The sequence below is a fragment of the Oratosquilla oratoria genome, chromosome 17 (genome assembly GCF_046742065.1).
Source record: "Oratosquilla oratoria isolate Oo_2021 chromosome 17, ASM4674206v1, whole genome shotgun sequence".
Classification (NCBI taxonomy): Eukaryota; Metazoa; Arthropoda; class Malacostraca; order Stomatopoda; family Squillidae; genus Oratosquilla; species Oratosquilla oratoria.
This window is the reverse complement of record NC_134793.1, coordinates 1316012-1322621: the sequence shown is the minus strand read 5'-3', so window position 1 is coordinate 1322621 and position 6610 is coordinate 1316012.

Below are 6610 nucleotides of genomic sequence, written 5' to 3'. Positions count from 1 at the left end.
TAGAAATTATTAACAAAAGCTCCTGTATATGTTATATATTTTCTAATTAAACTGGGATACATACGAAATCAACACATAACATTCATCGTTAATTAAACCTCGTCTTTTCAGCACCTGGCAGGCTACATCTTGATAAGTGGCCACACTTGGTTCAGACGCAATCATGATGTGTCCTCTTCCTGGACTGGCGTGCGAATTGAATTTGAAAATATCTTTGATGCCCATCGAAAGAGGCTGGAATAGGATTCAATCCTGTTCCATTATATTATGAATCCTTTAAGTCCACTCTCCATACGATGGGGTCCTTTTCGCAGGCATTTCATTAGTCTATAGGACGACGGCACAAAGGAGATTTGTTTTACAGTTAATGCAGAAGGGTCAAGTTTGTATCTATGTTTACATAATGTATATTTTATTTCTTCTAATGAGTTCTTTACACTTCTGAAGTTTATTTTGTATATCTAATATCCTTTCTTTATAATAGAATAAATCACTAGTTGCAGTGATATCGTTCAAATAATCAAGTCTATCATTCATGGAGCTTCGAACACGGGACATTACTATTAGCGTAGTTAGATGATAGAATGATGGAGACCTAATCAGGAGGTCCCGATTTCGAGGCTCCGTGACTACAGGATTTAAGTATTCTTTCCATATCTGCAACGTTAATTTTCTATTCCCATAATACTTTATACGTCTCTAATGTCCATTCTACATCTTGAAGGTATACTTAATTTTTTCTAAAGTTCAGCATATACCTTTACATAAATATTCAGGTTTGTACATATGACTATCGTAAGGTAAGGTTTCAGACTTAGGGTATTTATGTAATCTGTAAACAAATAGCAGGGAGATGATGCCATTTGACGTCCGTCTCGGAGGAGAAGCAGGTGGTATTTTCTTGTTATTAGAAAAAAAATGGCTCGAGAGGTCCCAAAAATGCCCAAAAACCAGCATCACATTTATGTCTCATTAAAATCGTTTGAACATCTGTTATGGACACCCGGCGTATCCATACTAACACCCACCTGGTCGAACAATGGCATAATCATGTTTGTGAAGGGCTTCATTGATGTGCTGAAGCCCCCTTTGACCACGAGGATAGAAGCGCTGGTAAAGTGTTGGCAAGAAAATACATTCCAGTTGTACTGGATGAAGCTTTAAACACTTATTTTGGTACTCATTACCCGGCGAATGAAACCTGTTTTGCTGTTACTGCATCACACGCACTTGGACTAACTACGTGCTATGGCAGTCCATTTTCTATATTGGTCTCTATTCGTGTACGCTCTAACGGTTCGTTTTGTCTCTAACGCTTTTATGCAATGCGTTTGTTTTTGACACATATGGTGTCAGTTCTCTCCACTTTCAATTCATGAATTACCCCCCGTCCGTGTAGCAATAACACAGTACAATCGTGTACTTGTTTTCATCAGTCCTGGCAAGCTTTTGAGCTCCTATCATATGAGAAACCAATTAGGTCGGCTGGAGGAGGAAGGGTCACCATGCAAATCAAGCGGCTGGTCCTGTTCCGAATGTACTGTGTCTTCAGAAAGTAAGAACATAGGAATGAGGAATACTGCAAGACCATAAGGGCTACACTAGGCAGTTCTATGTCCATTACCACCTATCATCTCCATCCATAAGGTTATCTAATGTTCTCTTAAAGCAATCAATAGTTTTAGCTCTCACTATAGGGTTACTAAGTTTATTCCATTCGTTAACTACTCTGTTGGTAAACTAGATCTTGCCTCTTCCCTTCTTAAAGCTTACTTTCTTCTAACTGACAGGGTGACCCTTCATCCACGAGGAGCAGAGATGAGAGAGAAACAAAAGGGTGGTGGATGGAGATGGAATAGGTGGTGTGGGTGTATGCCTTGGCTACCTACTTCGTTATAAGGTGGAAGATACTCTTAGTATGTGGACAGGGAGATAGGATATTTGGTTGACTTTATTGCGTTCTTCTATCCTTTTTGTAGGGTTACTGAGGAGAACTTGAGGGACGGACATCGGAGAGAATCAGTTCCCCTTTGTTCGTCTTCAAAGTCCGTCAGCACTTTTATCTGAAGGTGCAGCCCTAAAGGGCTGGCACTCTGTCACTCTGTCCCCAAACTGGGCTTGAGATTGTTTTCTGTCAGCTGTGAATATTTTTTTCAAACTTTTTTGTATAACGAGCACTGACAAGAAACAAAATATCTCCTCTTCTTTTTCCTCATCTCCCTCTTTGTCTCCTCCTCCTCCTTTCCTCCTTCCTGTAGCCAGTAACCCCAAAATAAACTAACTTTAATACACTCTAAATAGCATCCCAACCTTTCCTCCTTGAGATATGTATGGAAGGAACGAGAACAACTGTCTCCTATTTTAGGGGTATTTAGGGATATTCTAAGGCTACTATAGTGCTATTTCTAGGCCATTTAAGGGCTACAGGCTTTAAGTTGATCAAACTCGAGAAAACAATTATTATTCTGTTTCACAGATAAGCAATTCATACACAAAACTTATATCATAACAAATTGTCTGCTATTTTAGGGCTAGTTTAGGGCTACTAAAGGGTTATAGGCTTCAAGTTTATGAAAATTGATGAAACAGTTATTATTATATTTTACTGATAAGCAATGGTGGACCCAATTCATACATAAAAATTATATCAAAATATGTGCCACCTTCTACCTTTTATCAGCTTTTCTCAATAGTGAGCTCTCATCTGACCAAAGTATGGTTCAGGCCTATATTCAGTGGTGCTCTTATGACGTAACTGACCATAGTTGCATACATAGTGCTAAAATGTATAAAGAGAGTAGAACTATACATCCTACAGATTTGGAGAAAATGGTTTTAGTCACCCATCTACATGTAATGGATTGGACTGAAACACTCCAACGTCACTTCCTGTTTCATTAATGTAGTCATTAATCATTTCAGGGATGGACTTTCATCTGAATGAGTCTGTCTGGCATTAGCCAGAATAAAATTAATTGTTTACAACAACCGTACATGTGTTGATAAACATAAACTTAAACGCCTCGTAATCGGAGTTTCATTTTCAATTAATAAAATCGTCTGGCAATAATTAGCATATAGAAATGTGATTTACCAGCGCTTCTAGCCCAAATTAAATGTCACCATTGAGCTATAATGTGAAAATAAAATAGATGCATGAGGTAACAACACATTCAAACAACTTTAAAAGCTTGTTGTTTCCACGCATCACTGTTTTTCAGTTGCGTCCAATTGAACGATTCGATAAAAAAATAATAATACACAAAGTTTTATCAAATAAAACAATAGTTTACCACGTGACAAAACAGAACAACACACAAAGTAATTGCTTAATTGATGCGTAATTTAAATGTAGAGCGAATTATGAATTATCTAAAATATAACATAAGAATGAAGGAGACTGTAAGAGACCATAAGGTCTAAACTAGGCAGTTTCATGTCCATTACCACCTGTCATCCCCATCCATAAAGCTGTCGAAACGTTTCTTGAAACAACCTATAGTTTCAACGCTTACTAATTAGTTACTAAGTCTAATCCACTCGTTGACCACCGTATTAGTAAACCAGGTCTTTCCTATTTCCTTCTTAAATCTAAAGTTGTCCAATTTAAATCCATCACTGCGAGTCTTGCCCTGTTGTTTTATTATGATGACCTTGTTCGCGTCATCCTTGTTATAACCTTTGATCCACTTGGACACCTCTATTAAATCACCACGCGCTCTTCGCCTTTCCAGAGAGTATAAGTTAAAGTGTCTAAGCCTCTCCCCGTAAAATAAATTTCTGCGCCCATGTATAAATTTGCTTATTCTCCTCTGTACTGATTCTATAGGATGGAGACCAAAACTATACCGCTTAGTCAAGGATGGGTCTAACTAACACTAGATAGAGTTTGATAATTGTCTTTGCACTTCTACGCGTAACCGTCTTACCAATGAATTTCAATGCTCTGTTGGCTTTATTCCTGGCACTAATGCATTATTTCTCGCACTCAGTTTTATTCAAAAACGTGTTATCTAAGCTATATCTGTTTTCGAGATTGTGTAGCCCTACGTTTAACACGCTGCACTTTGAGATATTAAAGTCCATTTGCTATTTCACCGACCATGTGAACAACTTGTTAAGATTTTTCTGGAGAATCTCGGCGTCTTCTCCTGACCTAATTTGGCGTCCTATTTTAGTGTCGTCCGCAAACTTACTAACATCATTATGTATTCCATTGTCTAAGTAGTTTATGTACATAATGAACAATAAGAAACCCAAAACTGAGCCCTGGGGAACCACTAGAAAGACTCCCTCATTTGAATTTTACACCATTTATGGTGACCCATTGTTTTCTGTCCCTGATCCAAGCTCTAATCCAATCAGACAATTTTTCTCCTATGTCATGGGCTTTGATTTTATTTAGTAGTCTCTGGTGGAACACCTTGTCAAACGCTTTGCTAAAGTCAGGGTAAATAATTTCGTAACTGTATTTGTTATCCTATCCGTCATCCATTTGAGAGTATTACTATTCTTCCGAATTGATTTAAGGGGGATAAATTTGTTTTGTGTATTTAGAATTAAAGTTGTTAGTTTATTGTAAATTTCATCAAAATCCTTGACCGGGCTGTTTACCTCGCGCTTGTAAGTGACCTGACCCAAGGCACGCATATTATCCTTCGTGATCCAACACCTGACTGTACTAATGACGTCCGGACTGATTGTGTATCTTATCTCGTCACAGCCGCCTGGGTCGGTCTCGTAAGTGACCAATTGTCTTAAATACTTTTTCATCTTTTCAGAATTGGCTCTCTTGAATTCCGGTGCTAGAACGTTATTCGTACTATTCAATTCTTCCCACGTAATATTAAATCTTATTTCTTGATGATCACCAGAGCATAAACAATCTAACACCTTTACGTTTCTCGTTAGGTGCTCATTATTAGTTAAAAGTAAGTTCAGAGCATTCTCTCTCCTCGTAGGATCGGTGATAATTTATTTTAGGATATTATCCTGCACCACATCTAAGAAATTTTGCTCTTCCTGTTCTCCTATTACAAATTCCCAGTCAATATTTCTACAATTAAAATCTCTCATGGTCACAACGCTTTTGTACTGAAACGCCCTGTAAATTTCATGAACTAAGGGATCAGTCTGCTTGATAGTGTGGTTAGAACGCCAATAATAAGTTTCTTATTCTTGCATATAATCTCCATCAAATAAATTTAATACTTTCCTCTCCCTTAATTGAATTGTTGCTAATCCAATTTATTGCATTTTTAACGAAAAGTGCTACTCCTCACCTACTACTGTCAACCCTATCCTTGTGAAAAAGTTTATATCCATCTATCTCGATTTCCGTGAGGAAATATCTATCAACCATATCGATCCATTTTTTTAAAGAGAGAGAGAGAGAGAGAGAGAGAGAGAGAGAGAGAGAGAGAGAGAGAGAGAGAGAGAGAGAGAGAGAGAGAGAGAGAGAGAGAGAGAGAGAGAGAGATGAATGAGTAGTACCGACAAAATAGTAGCAGCTGTGTCAGTGACGAAGGTAAAGTGAGCAAGAGAGGAAGTCAGGGACGAAGGTGGAAAGGGATAGGGAGAGTGAGTAAGAGAGGGAGAGGTGGAAAAAAGCCAGGAGAGAAAATGCATAGTCCGAGTGTGACAGGAGAGATTCAGTATATATGAAGAAGCCATTAGAGCTGTCAAGTTTCTAAAAATACTTTTTTAAAAACTTTTATAAATTTTGGCATTTTGAGAGAGGGTTACACATATATATTCATTTTTATTATAGCGAGATTTGACCAATTCTTTTTCAGTTTCATTTTATCTTTTTAGATATTTTGTGATAAGATATAGTTGTTCATTTTTTTCTCCAAAGAACCAAGTTAACTAAATTTATTTCACATCTTCGTTTTGTAATTATTTTAGAATTTAGAGCATTCCAATCGGCTAGGTAAAATTGCTTAGCGAAAAACAGAATAAACAAAAGTGAAATACTCAAAGAATTCTCCTAAATGGTTTTCAAAGCTATCAGCCCAATGACAAGTCCTGCAGATTCTGTTCTGACAAAAGCTGAACGGTTTTACTGCAACGAAATGCAATAAAATAAAACTGAATAGAAACCATTAGCCAATGATGGGGCGTGGTAGAAATTAATTAATTAAAAAAACATGTAATTCGGTTTAACGTTGCAAACTCTCCCTATCAGAATGCTAGGACGGTGCAACTTACATAGGACCTTGTAGAGTAGAACTTAATTAACCATCCCCTTGGACCAACTCGCTGAAGACAGATTTTGAACTGCCGTCACCTTTACCTCCGCCGTAGGTAGCGATGTTCTAATCTGTTCAACCAGCAAATATCCAAAAACATTTACAAAATATATATCAATTGTATTTACAAATAATTGTATCGCGTAGATTTGCGAGGTTTTTTTTTTTTTTTTTTTAATCATCAAATGTTTTGACAAGTTTAGCATTGATGAATTCGTTCAAAAGGTACCGTAAGAGAGGGTTAGAAAGTGGCTACTTGCGGCGGAGATCGAGGAGACGGTCGCAATGTGTTGGACCAAGAGTTTGTTTCTGTTTCATTAAATTCCACGTTACAAAGTCCTCTTAAAAGGGGCACGGCC